This window comes from Nannospalax galili, unplaced genomic scaffold, assembly GCF_000622305.1.
Source record: "Nannospalax galili isolate Female #2095 unplaced genomic scaffold, S.galili_v1.0 scaffold918, whole genome shotgun sequence".
Classification (NCBI taxonomy): Eukaryota; Metazoa; Chordata; class Mammalia; order Rodentia; family Spalacidae; genus Nannospalax; species Nannospalax galili.
The window spans coordinates 3,931,591-3,952,694 of record NW_008343216.1 but is presented as its reverse complement, the minus strand read 5'-3'; the positions used below and the strand labels follow the sequence as shown (position 1 = coordinate 3,952,694).

Sequence of the window (21,104 nt, the reverse complement as noted above, 5' to 3'; positions counted from 1 at the left end):
GTATTTTGTATGAAAAAAAAAAAAAAAAAAACAAGTGTCTTCTTGGGGTTCCTCAGGTTGAGGTGGGGAATGAGAGCAAATCATTCTGGAGGAACGCAAGGGAAAATGGCTTTAGATACTTGGGTGACGATAGAATTTATTCTCATAATTGTTTTAATAGCTTTTGTATAATCCTCATCGCTATTATGAGATATAAAATGTATTTATCAAATCTGTAATCATTATGCCAAAAAATCTGAATTAGTGTAATATTTTGTATATTGTTAAAACTGTAACTTTAATTGTAAAAAAAAATAAAAAAAAATAAAGAAAACTTTGCTTTTAAAAATAAATAAATAAATAAATAAATTTCTTATTTTCCTGAGTTGAACAATCATATATGCTAAAATAGATGAGATACTGGACAAGGCTGGAAGACCAAGCTCAATGCAGAACTAGAGTCAGCAAGGCTGCAAGAAGGCCAGGGAGCGTCAGCAGTGAGCGAGGGGTTGGTAATGGAAGGCAGCTCAATCTGCCTCCCAGTAATCATACATGCAATGTCAAGTTCTGAGGTAAGAACAAGAAACAAAGATCAGCAACCACTGAAGACCACTAAGGTAACAGCAGCAGCACTAGAGGCACTGTATGCTTCTGCAGAACATCACATTTTCTACGCAGACTTTTACTTTACTTATTATTATTTTTTTTTTTACACACAGGACCATATGATATTTCCTAGCCTTCAACAGTACTCCTTCCTCTGTTTCTCAAGCAGTTCAGACTTCAGATATAGCCCATGTCCAGCTTGGACTGTTTGTTTGTTTGCTTGTTTGTTTGTTTGTTTGTTTGTTTGTTTGTGACTCACTCTGAAGTCCTGGCTGGCCTGGAACTCACTATGTAGACCAAGCTGGCCTTGCTTGTACTCATAGAGATCCAACCACCTGTCTGCAGGGATTAAAGGTGTTTACCACCATACCTGGTCAGTTTTTTCAGTCACTTATTTTAATTTTCTGTGTATGAGAGTTATGCCTGAATGTACAGAAGTGTACCACATCCATGCGATGCCCACAGAGGCAAAACAGGATATCATCCCCTGGAACTGTAGTTACAGGTGGTTGTTAACCTCCATGTGGGTGCTGGAAACGGAACCGAATCCAGATCCTCTGCAAGAGGAGCCATCCCTCCAGCCATTGCTCAAACTATTTTTTAATGAGCTGGGTATGCACTTACTGCTTCTTATAGAATGACACCTTAAAGGATGTCACACAGCACCTTGCTTGAGCTAGCAGTCTCAAGAGGAGCGGGAAAAATCTTAAATTTGTACCATATTAAGAGGTTATTGGATTGAACCATAAATTATCAGTTGAATGGAATAACTGAACAAGCTATTTGGGGGAATAGATGAAATTTATGTCTAACTATATGTAATTTTTAACACTTCTCACTCAATTCCATTCTGAAAGATATTAAGGCAAAGAAATTCACCTTTATTCCATACCCAGTTGTCCATCCCTGCCTTTGATATTTTCTTAGGCTACATTGGTCTTCCCTATAGTATGATTTTACTTAGTCAAACAAGAATCTGTACAATTTGTTCTTACTGATTGCTGTGTATCAGAAAAAGTGTTGACATGGTATCTTGTTCTTTGACTACAATAATAAAAGCCTACAAAATAATAAGCAACCAATAAATAATGTGTAAAGGATATAATTTTAAGTAAGGCAAATACATAGAGATTAGTAAATTCTAAAATACCCCAATAAACTTATTTGGACATAAATTAAAACTATTTTTTTCCAATCAACATTGACTCCTTAGTAATCATTTTAGGCTTTACAAAAACTACTGAGTCTTAATTTTTGCAAAAATTTAAATGGAAATAGATAAAATTTTTTATCCTCCAAATGTTACAATCTACATATTTTTTAAATGGTTGCCATCATTGGCTAGTTAAAGAATAAAAGAAATGTGTAAAGTGAAATTGGAATTTGTACTAATTAATTTAGTACAATAATTTAACTAATTATTGTACTAATTAATTTTTAAAAACTGAACCTGATGCAGCCAAACTAAATGCGAAAATTTGTAGGAGCTATTCAGGTTTTCATTTTCAAATCCTATATACTTTTATTTCTTTGTTCTAATTCAGTCTGGTTTTGTGGATTCCACTGTCCTCAGGGGTAACTCTGAATTCTATCTTTCTGAAGATTAAGAGTTTGGAACATATTATAGGAAATACTATGAAGTTAAGAGTAATTAATAATAATTATGTTATTCATTAATTAATAAGGCTATTCTAATATCAATGACTTCTAACAGTGACTTAGAAAGTGAATTTTGTGTTAATAGATCGATGAGGGAATAAGGAAAGTCTTTATGTTCTTGGAGAATAGGCGTATGGACAGTATATGTTAAAGGTGTCATATGAAAGTCTTGGCCAGAGATATTTTCTTTTAATATCTTCGGAGAAGATAAGCCTCTTTTCTTTTCATCATTAGACTTCCATGCTCAAACAGTCAGTATTGACAACTATCCCATATCCCTGGGATAAGTAAGGAACAACTCATTGATTGCCTAGAGATCTGATTCTCTGTGAAAGAAAAGCCTAAGACACAACAGTATAGACCTGTTGACATTACTATGACACATCAGTTCCTAGTCTTCTGTTTTTGCCAAACAAATAATCTTTATAATCATACTTTATCATTTGTAAAAATATCTCACATAGGTCATCATATTGAGTTCTAAAGTCTGGTAAGTTGGGCAAGTTTTAGGCAATGCAAATACTAGAAACACAGACATCTGAAATGTGACTGTAAATATAAATGTGGTGCCCATTTATACCTCCCCTAAGATAAGGGGTGAGAGAGGAATGAGAAATTGACTGAGTATATGATAACCGGAAGTCACACGTGAAGATTAGATGACTCCACAGAAAGGAGTCAACCTGAAGAGAGAGCACCATGTCAATCCTGGGTGGCCCAGTGGAATGGTTCCAGTAAGAAGCCTCAATTCCAGGAACCTAAGCACAAGATTATGCTGAATGTACTGGCTTCCAAACATCTTGATTTTAAACCCTTTTTCAAATAGTCTGAGTGACAGGATGTGGACTCATTTTATTATATTCCTATGTACAGTGCTGAGAATCTGAAGGATGAAGTCCTAGGACTTCCTAAAAATCTTTTGAATTTTTTTGACAATAAACTGGTCCTAGTTAAGGCTAAAAGCTGTAGTAAAGTGATAACAAAACAGTACCACCCGCACTTTCCAAAGATGGATAGTTAATGCTGTACCTAATGTTTTTAACAACTAAGAATGGACAAGAAATGATGAATGGACAGTTCAGTGGTGAAGAGACCACCTAGAGGATGTAAGGCTCTGGGTCTGATCACTAGTACTTAAATGGGGGAGAAGGTAAGTAAGAAGTTAGGGGACATGTAATAGTAGGAGAAAAACTTGTTAAATCATGAAGCAAGAAGACAGAAAGGAGGGAAGAATGAAGACATGAGAAGGTAAAACAAGATGCCTGAGGAGAGTGTAAAAGAAAAGGAAATACTGATTTCTCTGTTATTCAGTGGTGAAGTCCATTTTGAAAAAAAAAAAAAGTCCAACGGAAAAACCATAATCATAATGGCACATAAAGTTTCAAATGCAGGCATTCATTACATTTCAAAGTAAGACAAGTTATAAGATCAAGTCCAAAGCCAATGGCACATTTTTATTATTGCAGATACTATAATCAGTAATCCGTAATTTCTGAGCATCAACCCTGGCTAAAATGAAGAGAGGATATTTGAAAAACTTAAATGTATCTCACTCTAAATATGAATGCTTTTATTAATACACTTAAAATATGTTTCTAAAATCAGAACAACAAATTTAAATCATAATATGTCAAGATGGAGAAATATTTGTCTTTCAGGCAATGTCAAACACATGCATTACTGCATTTACAAACAAATTCTACTTGCTGAATTTTAATTCAGTTTTGCTGGCATGTATTTGATGGACCTAAAGTTTTAAGCACTTTCTCACTGAAATGTCAATTTACATATACATTCAATTTCCCTCCAGACTTTTTCCCATATGTTTATTGACTTTTACCTTGGTCTCTAAAATACTTAAAAATTATTTCCCCTCCTTAAGATGGAGACTGATCTGATTCAAGTCATGCAACAAATTGTTCTAGCTTGCTTTTTCTGTTGCTATGACAGACCACTCTGACCAAAACAAACTTGGAGAAGAAAACGTTTATTTCATCTTACAACTCCCCAGATCACAATCACTGAAGGAAATCAGGGCAGGAACTCAAGGCAGGAACCTGGAGGGAACAACTAAGGCAGAGACCATGGAGGAATGCTGTTGACTGGCTTCCTCTCTCTGGCTTGCTCAGCTACCTTTCTTATACAAGCCAGGCCTACCTGCTGAGGGATGGCACCACCCACAGGGGTCTGGGCCCTAGTATGTTAATTAGCAATCAAGAAAATGTGCCATAGACATGGCCACAGGCAAGTCTGATGGAGGAAATTCCTCAATTGAGATTCCCTCTTCCCAGGTGTATGTAACGTTGTGTCAAAAACTATTAAATGCATCTAAAACTCTAATGATAAGGAAACATAATATTTACTGTAATAAAAATTAGAACCATCAAACAACAGCCTGGAGTTATCTCTCTCCTTCAGACTGTCAAACTAAGTACTTTGGTAGGAACCACAAGCAATCATGCTCTAATCCAGAAGAGAAATTTGATGTGGTGTTTCTATAACCTCTGGATTTGAGCAAAGTTTGGCTAAAACCGATTAAAACAGATCAGCTCACATAATCTGGGGCAAATATTTTCAGGGAATTTCTGCTATTTGACTAAATACACTCCTCAAGGAACCTTTTCTACTTCATTTTTTATCATAAACATGATAAGAAAGGAAAGAAAGAGAAAAGTCTTTTGAGATGTTGTGACAAAAAAATTATAAAACTAAAAGACTTCATAGATGGATTCAGGAGAAAAGCATCTTTCAGTTTACATCTGTCTCAAACAGTTGTTTAGCAACATTTGTACATCAGTTTATCACCTGTCCTAAGACACACATTTTTCAGCACTGCAAGTAATAGAACCTAAAATTCATGGTGTTCTCATTCAGAAATGTATTGATTTTAACAAGCAAAAAAGGAAAAGGACTTTTATTTAGACCAGGGGCCCTGAACATCAGCTAGAGGCCATAAACATCTGAATCTCCACATTCTTTATATTCAATTGATATGGTCCTACTTTACTAGGTAACTCCAAAACTTAGTGTGTGGTTGTTTATGTAATGGCTTACTTGGTTCTGATTTGATGTGTGCATTCTGAGTAGCCCTTTTGTGTTTAACAAATTTGTTAAGTTAAAAATGGTATCAACAAACTACTCATATTTGACCTTATCACTTGTTTTTATACATGTGTATATCTGTGAAACCAGCAGCACTGCCAACATAATGAGCATATTTATCACCCACAATAACCTCATCCTACTACTGGTCTATTTTTGGTCATTATGTATTAGTTTGAGTTTCCTACAGTATTACAAAAACAGCTCCTACTCCCCCTTTTTTGTCTGGCATCTTTCAGTCACAATTATACTGAGAATCTTTCCATGTTGCAAAATGCAATGTATTCTTTTGTATTGCTAAATAATATTCCATTGACAGAATTCACTAGAACTTGCTCATTTATTTACCTGTTGATAGACTGACTAGTCCTAAATTTTTTGGGTATTGGAGCTATGCAAAGCTGATATACAATTACTGTTGCAATTTGCCTGTTTTTCTAAAACTAGTTGTGGTTCGCCGTCTTATGACTCTTCAAAGATGTACTTCTATTTCGCAACATAAAATTTCAAGGTTGGCAAGCAATTGCATTTTCCCTCTTCATTTAGGTTGGGTCCACATATTAAAATAGTCAATCACCACAATTAGTCAGAAAGTGATTAGGTGACTTGAGTGGTCAAATTATGAAAAAATCTGATCCGAGATCTTTGAGAACAACTTCAGTTCTCTACTGGGTTTCATTGATATTTTTTTCCCCTTTCTTGATTTTTGTTTCTATTTGTTTCAGGAAGGACTATCAAACACAGACTCAAAACTTTTTAAAATAAAAATAAAATATAGCTTTATAACTGCATTAAAAGGGAAAGATATTTACATAGGAAGAAAAATGTTCATTCATTTTCTAATTTTGAGGGTTATTTTTAAAATTAAGACTTATTTAGTTGGGAAAATATGGTGATGCTATTCTTTTAATTGAAAAATATAAGATCAAGATGGGACCAATTTTCAGTTTTACTATAGGAAAATGCTCATATTTCACAGGTATGCCATTAGTAATGCCCAATCCGGTAGTCATTTTTCATTTAGAACTCCCACTGGGAATACCACATGAGAAAGAAAAGCAGGATGAGACCTGATTATTATAATTCACAAGGCTAATTATGACTTTGAGTTTTCCTAGATAAGCTAATTCTTTCTGCACCCTGGGATCAGTAAGCACGAAAGTAGTCTCACAAGGCTTCACTACGTTTAACATTACATATATTTATAAATAAATTTGGAAACATTAAGTAGCATTTCAGTTCTCTGTTTTGAGGTTTGCTTCTAAAATTATTCTAAAAGAAGAGAAAGGAGGGACAGGACAAAGTGATATGGGGGCAAATATGAGTAAAATACAAGATACATATATGTACAAAAATGTCATAGTGAAGCCCACTATTTTGTATGCCATTAAGACAATTAATTAAAAAAATACACTGCCAGAGCTGTATTTTTGCAAATAATAATAAAAGACACATACCAATCACTTATTTTTAGCTTAAACTCATTTGCTTTGAATAAGCTGTTTTTATTGGTATCACTGAAGAATAAGGCTAAAGGGGGACATGGGAAACTAGGGGTACAGAGAAGTTGAAAAGAGGACCACAAACAGACAGGACATGGAAGGAAAAGGTAAAGAACTGCTTATTCCCAGGCGGATGGATGCTGGCAGGACAGGTGTGGTTCAATTTTTGTTTTCATTTGTGGGGCATCTCCTGAATGATACAAAATGATTAGGTTTTCTCTAATGATTTGATGTCTGTCTGAGTTTTGGTTTGGTATATCTCAAAATGCAGATTCCAGAGTCTTCTGTGATGACACTATCAAAAATCCTTCCAAGACCCTCATTCACTCAGTCACTCACTGTGAATCCATAGGAGAAGGAGTTTCTTTGTGAACTAAGTAATTCCCATGTTGTAAGGCTCTTACTTTCATTTTTACCTACAGTTTTATTCTCACATAGTGTTCCAAACGAAAAGTTCAAAGCAATGTAGACATTTGTGCCTTTTGCAAGGAATTGGGGCTGTGTGCTCCTACCAATATAGCAATACATTATATATATAAGGTGAACACCCCTTTGTACATGCCTCTAATACAGATGCATTTTTTGAGATAGAACAGCAAACACTGAATCACTTTAGTAGAGATACACAAAACAAGTAATTATAGCTAGTTGTGGAAAAATAATTATGCAGTTGTGTGATGAAAACCAGTTTTTAACTGGGAGGAGAAATTCTACCAAGAAAAGCATGTGGAAAAGCATAATGTGCTCTGGGAAACAAGCCATCCTATAAAACTTCCTAATGCAGCTGTATCATCAAGAAGAGGACCACACTTTCTCTTTTACATAATAGCATATTGTACACTGGATATAATACAGTAGGCTTATGTGCAAGACACATATAATTACTGCAATTTTCTATTGACTTTTCTGTCTTAAGTGACCATTTTCTCTATTATCAATTTACCTAATATTTTAGCAAGAATATGCTTTATTGTCACTTAGTGCTTACCAGGTAGCCCTTGATTATGATCAAATAAACACCTAGTGTCACTAGCAGTGCTTATGTGGAGTCATCTATTTATATCATAAATATTGGATATTCTGTATGTCCTAGATATAGAAAATAGCATTCAATATTGGAAAAAAGACTAACAGCTTTATTTGTAGTGTGCCATACTTTTCTATCCCTCATAAAGCACATCAATGAAGTGTGTACATGTCCTCAGGGGGTGTTCATCTCAAATACCCCCAGTGTTCACCTGTTCCTACACATATCTGACCCCCACTAAAGCCAATAAGATTGTCCCTTTACTGTTAAGCATAGCTATTCTGGACCTTTTAACTAAATCCACCACCATGAATGAAGGTAGAGCAGAGACAGCAAGTACAGCTATATTTAGGCTTCTATCAGTATTTCTGTTGAACACATTTAAAAACTACATTTAAAGATTGTGGAGGTTGTGTCAGGAAGTGATAAACCCCAGGCCTGAGCAGGCTGAAACTGTGGCCAGTTTCCTGGGTCAACACAGGGAGGTCTGTGATGCACAGAAAGTTTGGCTGCACTTTGGAATTTTCAGGAGTGTGAAGACTCTTTTTAAAGTCTTAATATTCAGTGCATCTTACCTCTATGTCATAATGGCGTCTGTGGCTAGCAAAGAAGTCTGTGAAACTGGAGGAAGTTTCCAACTTAATCCTTTCAGCTGCTTCTTGCTGCCTCCTCCGTCCCTAGAGCTATTTGCTGGGCTCTATACCACTACAAAACTAAAATAACAAATACGCCACCTTTGGGGCAATTTCAATGGTTGGTTTCAATTGAAATGTAATTTTTTCCAATTTAGTAATTTGAATAGCTAAACTCTGAAATTGCTTTTAGTAATTTAGGACTGGAAAAGAATTGGTCAAGATAGAAATTTTTAAAATCCTTTTGATTGTGTCATGGTCAGTGTAAACAAATGACAAATACATTTATATCAAACACTTCAGCATAAACGTGCCCAGATATTCTTATGAAATATAGATATCTCAGTGCACATGCCAAGTGCTCTATATTCATGTAACTAATTATCACTTATACATTTGGTATACTTATTAATTATAAAGCTGTATCTCCTTACTTTATAGTTTTTGTGACAGTATATACATATCTAGGTGTGGTATGTTGCATTTTCACTAATAGTAAATTACTGTATCTATGTTCTAAATATTTTAAAATAAACTAATATATTTTTCTCTCAATGACTTCATGGCTTCCATGTAACCTAATATAATTCATATTTACTAACATTTTCAATAAATATAAATATCATTAAATTCCTTGCTATTTTGGAAAATTTTATTCCTATTGTTATTGTTTATCTGTTTCTTTGCTTTTAGAAACAAAATCTCACTATATATCTCAGACTGGTCTGCAATGCATTGAAGAGTCACATTCACAATCCTCTTGCCTCAGCCTCCTAGGTTATGGGATCACCAGCATAGCCTACCATACCTAGCAATATTTCAATTTTAAAAGGTATTTTTTTCTTTAAGGAATACATGTTTGTTGCTAATCTCAAGCACATATTTTGGCTTAAAATATACTTGTGATTATTCCTATTAATATTAATAATTATTCTTCTTTAAAAGTAGATTTATTCATTTGGGGGTTGAGATTTTAAATATAATGTTACGATTAGTGTGGCTAAGTACTTTGAATTCCTAAATATTCATTTAGTCACTTCTAACACATCTAAGTTGAATGCTTTTAAAGAATTCTTCTAAAACCATTGTCAGTTTTATTTTGTAAAATCTGCTTCAAAAATTAGTCTACCTCTGTGAAAGAATGCTTTTAGTAGACAGAAAGGGGAAAGGAGAATTCAGAAGGAGAAAAATGTCAAGTGAATTGGTAGGATTAATTAAATTGAATATGGACTCGTAAAACTCATATTTGCAGATTTACACAATATATTCATAGTAACATTTAAAATAAGTTTTAAAAAATTCTAAAATAGAAGTCCCATGTACATGAAGATATTTTTCATCTCTAAAAGTCAGTTATCCACATAGTAGATTTACATAACTTTACTGCTAACATTTCAATATATTTCAATAGCTCTTTGACAGAAAAATAAGACAAATTTTAACGTGTAAAAGTTCTAAAGGGAACTAAATCTGATTTTGCTAAGGTTATAGATAATATTATCTACAAATATAACATGAGTTATTTTAAATTCCTATCAAGATCATTTAGTGTTAACCCATTAAAGGTGCAACTCCACACTACTCTTCTGCTGGGTCACTAAACTGAACTTAGCAGGTAACATTAGTAAAACCAAATGTTAATTTCTTAAAGTTGTGAAATACCACACAGAGGAAAAGAACTCTTTCTTGAGTTTGTGAAATATATCATTAAAAAAAATCAAATTGATGTAGCACAAAGACACAAGTGATACCTTAAAACTACCTGTACAATTAGCATCTATGAATCACAATACATTCTGTAACATTGGACTGCACCTAAAATGAGATTTAGCTCGGGCAATACCTGTGCTATGATTTGATTTGTATGTAATTCAGTTTAACCTAAGAAAATTAGTAGTGTTTAGATATTAATTCTGTGATGCTTGTGATTACTCTGTCACAAAAGTCTATTAATGTGTAGGATTCTCCTCCAATCTTGGGCATTTCATGTGTGTAAGCTTTTTGCTCCTGCTTTCGTGAGGAATGTATTTTATTGCTTCCACAAAAATTCAGTCACAGCTTATGCTATTTTAACAAATGACTATTTTTTCCATGTTTAAAAAAAAAAAAAAAGTTCCAAGATAGATTTTTACATCACAGAGAAAATGGAGGAAAATTGAGAGAATACTTATTTCCTTTAGTAGCCTGCTATTGATGATGAAAAACAAGGGAACAAATGTAATTGGTAAAACAATCCCCAAAGGAAGTTTCAAGTATCTCAAACAGGGGAATATTCTTAGTTGTAAATAGCTCCATTTTATTTCAAAAACCTAAAATAGGTATTCCTGCCCCCCACCCCAATCTTGCTTCCAATTTCACTACTTCAGCCCTATCAGAGTAAACAAGCTATTGTCAGAAAAGAAAACCTAGCTAAGGCTTGAGGGCTGCTGCCACTTCTCTTGCACAATTCTGTGCCAATAGCTATTGGAAAGAAGAAAAAAAGGTCTGCCACTGTGGCGTGTGGAAGTAAAGGGGCAGAGGGGCATCACTTCAATCTCTGGGCTCTGGCTCTTTCTCACTCCATATCTCCAGAGAAAAGAGCCATTCTTCATTCACAAAACAAAACAAGAAAATCTCTATAATTATTTTTGGCTCAGCTCCATTGGAATTCATTCTCCTGGAAGCATCTCTGTTTTAGATTAAAACAATACTTAAAATATTCTCTCTCTCTCTCTCTCTCTCTCTCTCTCTCTCTCTCTCTCCTTTCTCACTCAGTATTTCTGCATATCAACCACCCCAAATAATCTACCCACCCCATTTGCATAGTGTTTTCCCTATTTCTCTGTTGTGAGGGTTCCCTTTTCTTTTTCTTTCTTTCTTCTTTCTTTCTTTCTTTCTTTCTTTCTTTCTTTCTTTCCTTCTTTCCTTCTTTCTCTGCCCCTGTTTTTCATGATACTTTCTTCTCTATTATACCAAAGTTGGCCTTCAGAGGCTGCTAACACCAATGCCTCTGAATGCCTACTGAAGGTCTATATATGTTTATTGTCAGTTGTAAATGGCTGTCCCTTCTTTCAACTATAATATGTCCCCCATCCTGTCACTAATTGTACTTCAGGATTGTTAATTTTCTTATATGATGTTTTGAAGAGAGACAGAGAGATAGGGAGACAAAGAGACAGAGAAGAAAAAGATCACTTCTCATCTCTCCTGTTAATAAAATTAGAATTTACTTTGATATCCATCTGTCTCTTTGATATCCATCCCACAAAAGATGGATAAAGTCTTTATTGTGCATTGTAAGCAATAGTTATTATATTCTATCAGCAAAGCATTGAAAAGCACTGTTTAAAAAATCTACATTCTGTGATTTAGTTACCAACAAAATTTACTCTGTGAAACAAGATTGTAACTACTTAAAAGTGTTTTTTCTATCATTAACTTTAACTTAGATCTGTTTTTCTCTTCAAATAAAAACTTTTGTTGGTTTTTTTCTTGTTGTTGCTAAGGGAAAATAATTTCAGCAAGTGTAGCTTGTGCAAACGTACTAGCAAAAGTTATGAGTGTGATGAAACATGGACTCTTATTTGATGAAACAGTTCTTAGGGGTTCTCATATGAAGCAAGGATTTTATTTGCAATGACTTACATTTTGTGAAATTCCAATTTCTCACGGTTTTCAGTTGTTGGTGACTGTAGGCAAAATTTGCAGATAAACCTTTTATTAAAAGAGGTGGATCTCATACCTTCTTCCATTAGCATTAATGTGTTTTTCTATTTCTCACTCTCTAATTGCAATATTAATTTGTATTCATTTCAAACTCTTAACCTATAACCCATGAAGTTCCATCCTTTTAAGGGTGTATTCCTACTCCTGTGAACAATGACTATTTTATGTGGGTGCTGTACTCACTTAGAAGGAAGCCCTATCCTCCTTGTACTACCTTGACAAACAAAACAAAATCCTGATAGTTGCCCAGATGTGAAATGTCTCTGGCATTTCCTATCTGCCCAACAACAACAGAGCAATTGTAACTAAATATTAAAGGAGTTTGGGGATCTAAAGACTTCATAGGTTCCATTTGGTTTACCAAATAGAAGGAAAGCGGGGGAGGGAGCAAAATCACCCACAGTACTGTTAATTACACTGTAAACATTTAATAAACATTCTTTCTTCTATCTGTTGCCCTTTTCAAAAGGAAGGGTGGCAATTTGTATGTAGTCTGCCTCTTTCCTCTCATTGTTTTATTTCTTATCTCTATGGCTTTCTTTCACTTCAGTAGAAAAGAGGTGGGCATATTTGAAAAGATAGAAATGTTTACCTAGTTCATTTTTTTCATAGAAAGAAACAGCCTAGTCACCTTCTACTTTGTCTTATGATGTGACCTTTTTAAACCACTAATGTGAAAGCTGAATTTTAATTACAAAATATTATAAAAGGAATACAGTAGGCATATACAACCCTTGAATCTTAGCCAAATGAGAGGAAGTTTAATAGCAGGAATGGCTGTTTGGGATCCATATGCATGTTCAACTCACACATTCAGGGAATGCAATAAAGCCAGGAAAAAACAGCTGATACACAAAAGGGACCGTCTAGACAGTGCCCCATCAGTCTGGCTAAATTTGGTGCTGGCATTCCCAGTGGGACTGTAATATAATTGTCCTGGTGTCTGCGTTCATTCCCCCTGTCAAGCACCATTCCAAATATACATCCTTCTCCACCCCCCCCCCAGCCCCTCTTCTTCCACAAATATGAAGCCTCAATTCTGCCATGCTGGAGGGGGCGTTAGATGGCCCAAGCCCAAGAAAACATTACAATTTAGCAGATTTGTATCGTTTAACTTAATTCCTTTTGAAACTCTCCCTGTTAATTCTTAAATCCAATACAATTAATTTCAGTCAAAATTTAATAATTTAAATTAATACCATGGAAAAAATGTAAATGCAAATATAAACAACCTGAAAATACTGAGCACCTTCGATGAAAGCAAATAGGCCTTATATTCCTTTGTACTTATTAACCTCTGTTAGAAAATTTAACAGACATGAGAGATGTGAAAGTGTAGTGATGGACATGGATCATAAATTCTAATGAGCGAAAGGCTAATGAAAACAGTGTTAAGCAAAAGCATTGAAAAATGCCAATTGTGTGCTTTTCCTGTCCTGAGTTTAAAGCCACAGTATTTTTTCTCAACACATCTAATGAAAGTCAAAAATTTCTGCTAATTTGTGAATGAATGATTTCACATTTATTTGACTTTTTAAAAGAGAAACCTGCAATATTTGGTTGTTTGTAATAGCTATCAACTGATATTTTTAAATATTCTAGTTTAAGGCATCAAGACAATGAAAATCATTAAAGAATAAAATAAGCCAAAATACACATCATTAAAATGAATAATGTACAGATTATTAATAAAAAAATGTTCATTATATAAACCTTCCACAACACTGAAATTTGAGGCTCTCTGTTTTGTTTTGTTTGTTTTTTCAGGAAAATGTCGATTTGAGGAATACAATATAATCCATATAATCCATAACCATATATAGTTATTTTATTTTCTGTTTCAGTTTGTTAGATGTGGGTACTGTTTAGATATTTAAATTATTAAGAGACCTAATTTTTAATCTTTTTTTAATGCCCAGAAAAACGAACTTGGGAAAGAAGCTGGACTATTTGTTTTGTGCTCCTAAGTGTGGGTCTATATTTGCATTTCTGATTTTGGAAGTTTAATAACCCTTCCCCTGGTGCTGTAAACAGAAATTTGTCTCCTGCCTCCCACCAGTTTTGAGATGCCAGATTAGGACCCCAAGTGAGTCAAAAAAGTCTCCCAACCCCCATCAGGGACCACTCTAACCTAGAGAAAAGTCAAAGAAAATACTTCAAGCACTAGATCCTGGTTTTAGCCAACTTCAGGAGGCTAAGAGACAAACATACCAACCAAAACCAAACACATGCAAGAAATGGCACAAGACACAGGGCCTCAACTCACACAAAGAGAGCGCCAAACCTGCAGAGAATCACCAAAGCAACCCAGAAATACCCAAATACATTCTATAAATGGCCTAAAACTCTTATGTGGAAAAGAAAGAGTAAAAATACGATTAAGAGATTGTATCTTTCTATTTTTAATTAAAAAAAAACAGTTAGTGATTTCATATTTTTTCTTCATTGTATGAAATTATTATCCTGAATTTGCATGTGGGCACTAGGAACATAGTAATTAACAAAGATAAGACCACCATATTTTAGCAGAATATCCACCTGCAACCAGTGCCTTGCTTGTGATTGCTTTATTATTCACTTTATTTATTTATTTATTTTGAGCATGTGCTGGTGGAAAGTGAAAGATTGGCACACTGTAGACTTCTTTGATGTGAAACAGTGTACAAAAATCTGAGTTTTATACTTGGTTTTCAAACTATTGAATAATATCCTACGAGACCTCTTAAGTCTTAACTGGATTAAATCGAATATATTTGTGTTCCAGCCCTTTTCAGTTAACTAGTGTGCATGTGAATTGATACTGTGCAAGGGAGCCTGTGAGAGAAAGTGTATGTGACGCTGCGGGACAGTGCAGATCACAGGCTGAGTGTGGCTGTGTGAAGGAGTGTGCAAGCCAGTGTGGACTGCCTCCGACGAATGACAGAGATGAAAACGAGCAGGCCTTGGGGTCTGCTACGTTTTGTTGGGGCCACAAGAGCAGCTGAGTTGGGAGATGAGGGGGGAGGGGAAAGGCTGTGCTAAGAGGAGGATGGAGAATGGGGTGTGGCGTGTGTGTGTGTGTGTGTGTGTGTGTGTGTGTGTGTGTGTGTATGTGTGTGTGTGTGGTGTGTGTGTTGGCTCTGAGGTTTCAGTTATGACTGAGCCTTGGTTTTTGTTTGGTTGTTTCCCAGCATCAACACAGAGCTTCAGGTTCAGGTTGGAGTGCAAGCCGAGGGAACGTCCTTCCAGTTTCCCTTTCTGGCCCTTCCCGTGTGGCTGCTGCTCAGAACATTGAGGCTGGGAAGAAGGAATGGGGGGAGAAGCAAGAGATGGGGGTCTGTCTGCAGCTGCCCCTCTCACACTTGAATAAAAGAACTTTTTTTTCAGGGGTAGGGAAGCTGTGAATACCTTTCCCAATAAGAGATGAGGCATATTGAAAACTATATTAAATTACCCTGATTAACAATTTAGCCACGAACAGGGGAGCTTTGGGAGATCTCTATAGGCAGGACTGGGGGCTATTCATGCCAGCAGCTAAGAGGTCGAAAGGTTTCTGAAGTTCACAGGCTCAGAGCCTTTGTTATGCTAACAGACAATCTCAAATCAGCTGCCTAGTGGAGTGTGAAATATAAATGATTCCTTGAGAACTTCCAATAAGTTGTCACTCTTGCTCTCCAAATACCAGGACAGGCTGCTAATTTCTAGCAGGCCCTTTTGCAACATTGCTAACCCTAAATGAATGCCTTTGTAGTTCAAATAATCTTTTCAAGAGAGCTGTCCTATCATCATAGCCCAAATGCATCTTGGTTTTGACTATTAAATGAAAATCAGGGCTCAGCCTGCTTGACTTTTCCACGCAGCCGATGTTTGGGAAGGGTGGCGGCAGCTCTCATGCACAAGAAGTTAGCACCCACTGCAGGAGGGCCAGGGCATTAGTAACAGCCCACAGCCCCAGCTACCCCAACTCTCACCCCCACCCCTACCAGGAACAAAGCTCCTGGAGAGATTTACGGGGCTTCCCTCAGGCTGGACTACCTTCTTTCAACCATATCAACGCTTCTCTGATTTATGGACCCTCTGTCCAACAGGATGGCCAGCTGACCTGTTAGCATCTGACTGGTCACTTTGAAGCAGCAACTTTGGGGATGAATATATTCATTCTTTAAGGCCGATGAGGCCGTGAAGAGGACAAGGTGTATGTCCAGGCTGTGCCCTTAGATCAGAAGCCTATGGATGTTATTTTTCCATTTTCCCATAAGAATACAAACATGGCTTATGATCTTCAACACACCCTTTGAGCATGTCCAGAGAAAGGCCCTGATCGCTGAGTCAAAATCACAAAGCTTTTAAAGTAAGGGAAATCACACCCATTACAAACCCCAAACAAGCTCTGGGAGTGAGAATGAGAATCTACCTGGGAGAGTGTGGCCAATCAAGCTTTCTAGTAGGAAGGACCTGACCAATTCACAGAAATGAAGAAAAGAAAAAAAAGAGGACAGAGACCAAGGCGCAGTGGGAGCCTACATGCACCATCCTCACAAAGGCGTGACAGCACTAACCTGGGTCCTAGCATTTTAGTGTTTCTTTCTCAATGTTCTCAACTTTTTTGTTGAAACATAAAAAGGTCCATAACATCATAAAAGCCTCTGCCTTCAGCAAACAGAACAAGCTTGATTTTTGAGACAAGGAGTAGAGAAAAAAGTTAAATGAAGCATATTTCTTAATATATTCTTACAGTAAGCTTGCAAACATGAACACACGAACAGTAAATTGAGTACTCTCTCAGATAACTTTACAAAGCTGGAGTGCTAACCTTGTAGAAGAACTGAAGGCCTTGGTTTCCCTTCATCTTCTTGTTCCTCTAACTACAATTTGAAACTCTTACACTGGTATGTATAGAAACTAGTTAAAGCAAACACTATGTTCTTCCTAAAGTATTCCGAGACTTAGGACCATACATTAAAACATGAACTCCATAGCAGTGAAAATGGTTCTGTAACTTTCACCAGCTTATATGTTTAAATCTTTGTTATTTAAAAAAAAAAATCAGGATGTAAAGCCCAGTTGAAAAGGACTCTGGGATTTAACTCAAAGAATTCGATCAGTAGAGCACAAGTGTTCAGGAACCACATTGCTATTTATTGCTCAAATCCTTATTTATTTCAATAAAACATTCTACAGAAAATATTACTTGGGAAAATTAGTTCTGATTACTGACATTAAAGGAATAAAAGTTTAGAGTTTCGTCTGTCAAATAGCAGAATTTGATAATAATTTGTTACTGCCCTGCTAACACCCCTTTCGGAGAGCCTTAGCAACCTTGTTCTCCTGGTTTCAGAGATAGTGGAGTGACTGACTATGGACTCACTTCTAAATGCACAAAGCAACACAACACTGATAACTGCAAGTTCAGTGGGTGTGCAATAGAGTGCTTGAACTAAACTTTTTATCCCATTCATATTCAAAGAAATTTAATTAATATTAAACTGTGCAGTGTCTACCTTCTACTGACACATACTGGGCATTCAAAGGAGAAATACTTGCCCTGTGCCTTCCAAATTCTTATTTTACCACATCCAAGTATCCTCTCTCTTTCTGTCTTTAACACATCAAAACAGGGAAGAAAGCGCTTTTGTGTTATAACTGCAGAGAAAACATTTGAGAATGTGTCAATGCAGTGAATACCAGCACCAGTTTGGGGGTTGGTTTGTTTTTCCCCCTGCCGTGGTTTTTCTTTTTCTTTTTCTTTTGCAGACTTTAAACTCTGGGCACTTTAAGAAAAGCAATGGTTGAAATGAAAAGTTGGGACAAATTACATCAAACCTGTGTTTTGCCCGAATCTGAGCAGGATGGAAGCAGTGCAGGGACAATCCAGAGCCCAGCAGCTGTCCACACACAGAGAATAAAATGAATTAAAAAAATCTAGAAAGCTGCTTGTTTTGTTTACTCTTCCCTAAATATCTACCATCGAAGAGAAAGGGAATTTTTGTTTGCAAAAAAAGTTTTTGAAATTGCCATTTTACCATGGTGGGGTGTCTGAATGTGTGTTTGTGTACATGCATGTGAGAGTGTGTTTGTGGAGAAAAGACAGAATGGGGGAGGAGGAGGGGCAGATAACTTTCCTGACATATCAATCCTTTAGCTAGCAGCAAATGAATGGTCCAAATAGATATTTGTTTCCCTTAACAGGTTTTGTACAGGTCTCTTACCGCTGTGGCATATGCTTCGTTTATATGTACATTTATTTAGATGGATAGAGAATAATAAATAGGTGTGCTTGTCTATATTCTCAGTTATTATTTAAAATCCAAAGAGATTACAACTTTCTTTCTACTCCAAACAGAAATACAAAGATCTCTTGAATATGCCTCTTGCTTTATGCTGAGGGCCAATTAAAAATAAAGATAATATTCCAACTACTGAGCCTTAGCAGGAGGAAGAATGAAGCTAAAAGGCAGAACGACTCCAAGATGGCTGCCTCTTCCTTCTTTCCCCTCCTTACTGCCTGTTCTCCATGTAGAAATTAATGTAATATTTTGTTTAGAAACCACATTGTAGGTCATTTGCAAATGAAGCAGCCTCTGAGGCACCAACATCTGCCTACAGTACCCTCCTGATGCCATGGAGAGAGATTAAAATGCAAGCATTCAAATGCATTTAGGTTTGTGCATAGTGACTAGACTCACACACATACACAGTTGAATGTGTGAACAACACATACCACTGCAAAAGAAATAAAAGGCCCAAATCTTTCTTAATTCTCAGGACAGAAGGGCAAAGGAGACTGCTAGGCTACCACCTTCTTCCCCAAAGGTTAGCAAATGCACTGTTGATGGCCTGAGTTTGATTTTTTAAAAAAGATATATCTTACTGATGACTCTCTCATTAGGCAGACTTTTGAAGTCTGGGGAGACAAGATTTCCATAAATTATCTCTCTAACTCATCTCACGCTGGTACAAAATGCAAAGCTAATTTTTTTTTTTGTATTTTTTTTAAAAAAGAGAAAATAAGAAGCTAACCAGCTTCCTGACAAATATGCTAAGGGATTAAAATCAGTAAGAATTACTACCATTAATTATAATAAATATATTTTAATCATAAAATCCCACCCATAAGGGCAAATTTAAAATAGTGTAGAGAATAAATAAAAATATATTTGGTGTTTTCTAGTAGATTTGTAGCAGCTGTGTAGACTAGAGTACACCAGGCATAGAACAATACAAATGGTTTAGTTACTATAGGAAATATATTTAAAAAAAAAAAAAAAAACACCACAACCCTTTATCTAAAAGCCATCAGGGACAAGCACTCAATACAAGTTAACAAGCAGGAACTGATAAGATAACATTTATATGAGGTCAGAAGTCAAATGCCAGTCAAAGGCTTTTAACCTCTTGGGTCATAAACAGGAATAGTTAAAAGTGAGAGGTAGTTATTTATCGGATTTTAAGGGTACCTGACCATTGCCAGAGAATCACCAATAATAAAAATAATTGGGATTTATAGAAAAAGAACTTTGTAGCTATTCAAAGAAAATTAACCTATAAACCCACGATTTTTCAAGGGGCAGGAGGAAAAACAAACAAAAACGTCTCATTTCAGAGAAAAAAATCAATCTAATAATATAAACAGATTTAATAACACAAAACATCTTTCTTAAACAATAATTTATGACAAATGCACAGACTGACTAACATATACTGCATATATATATTTTTAACAAATTCTTTGTTAATAATCTTAGCCAGAAAATTACATAATTTATTTCCAGTTTTTGTGCTTTTTCTTTTACAGTCCTTCAGCTCTATTAAAGTAGAATATAACGCTAACATCACAATGCTCTATGTCTTCAGAATGCCATCATTTACAAATTTAAAAATTATAAATATTCTAATAGCAATTATTTTTAAAACATCAGAAAATCGAAGCTGCTTAATTAAATTTTTATCTCAATCTATCCAGACAAACAGATGTTTTCTTCTATTTGCTGCAGGAATATTTTTTCTTTGTTTTGATCTCTCTCTCTCTCTCTCTCTCTCTCTCTCTCTCTCTCTCTCTCTCTCTCTCTAGGTTTACATTCCAAACTCCCAAGCAGTTCCTGGTCCCTGAGTCCATGCTGGTTTATATTTTCAAAGCACACCCACCCCCTTTTTTCTCTTGCAATAAAAGAAAGCAGATCTAGATATTTCTTTCTAGAGAGAGATAGAGGGGTCGTTGTTCAGTCTGCTAAGGCCTACTGTTTCTTTAAACAGAGTCCACAATACACTAGGCGAACATTGTGGATTTAAAATGCTTTTAAATATTTATCACTAGTATTTTATCATCATATTCAAATGACACCTGGAGTGCACTCACCTTTATTGACAGTCTCTGTTCTGAAAGTCCATTTGCTTCCTTAAAGCCCCCCAAGCAGAACAAGGACTACCCGTTTTCATTCAGTTAATGTTTAGTAAAAAACCAAGCAACCTTAATCAGCATGCTGATTGCATCGTCAACTAACAAATAATTTACTACTCTGAGCATTGCATTCCATTAAAAGCTCATTAAATTTTCTGTTCTCCAATGGGAGGTTTAGCTTTTGAACTGCATGCTTTTGCTTGGAATGATCATTTATTCAAGTTTTTTGCAAAATGTTGTGTTTTTTTTTTTTTCCCCCCTTAAGTATAGGTGAGAATTTCAATACCTATAGACTGTGAACACATGGAAACACATGCCAGGGTTTGAGAATGTTCTATTTGATTTAGAAACTCCTTTTAATAAAAATTCTGCACTATCTCTTGTACTCTCAGGACATTGTGAAATAACTGACTATATCTGTGGTCATATGTAATCCAAACCCAGCCTCAAAAATATTAATACCTGATATACAATCTCAAATCCTTTTTTAAAGTTTAAGTTGTTCTTTTCTTTTT

The 21,104-nt window shown here is 35.6% G+C and overlaps 1 long non-coding RNA gene across 1 annotated transcript in view; it reads right to left on the bottom strand.

The window, feature by feature from the left end:
• Positions 1 to 20,631, bottom strand: part of LOC103739121 — a 56,682-nt gene extending 36,051 nt beyond the window's left edge. Inside the window, exon 1 of the long non-coding RNA XR_607480.2 lies at positions 20,548 to 20,631. This is a non-coding gene — a long non-coding RNA (uncharacterized LOC103739121). The remainder of the gene's footprint in view (positions 1 to 20,547) is intronic.
• Positions 20,632 to 21,104: the final 473 nt, after the last annotated feature.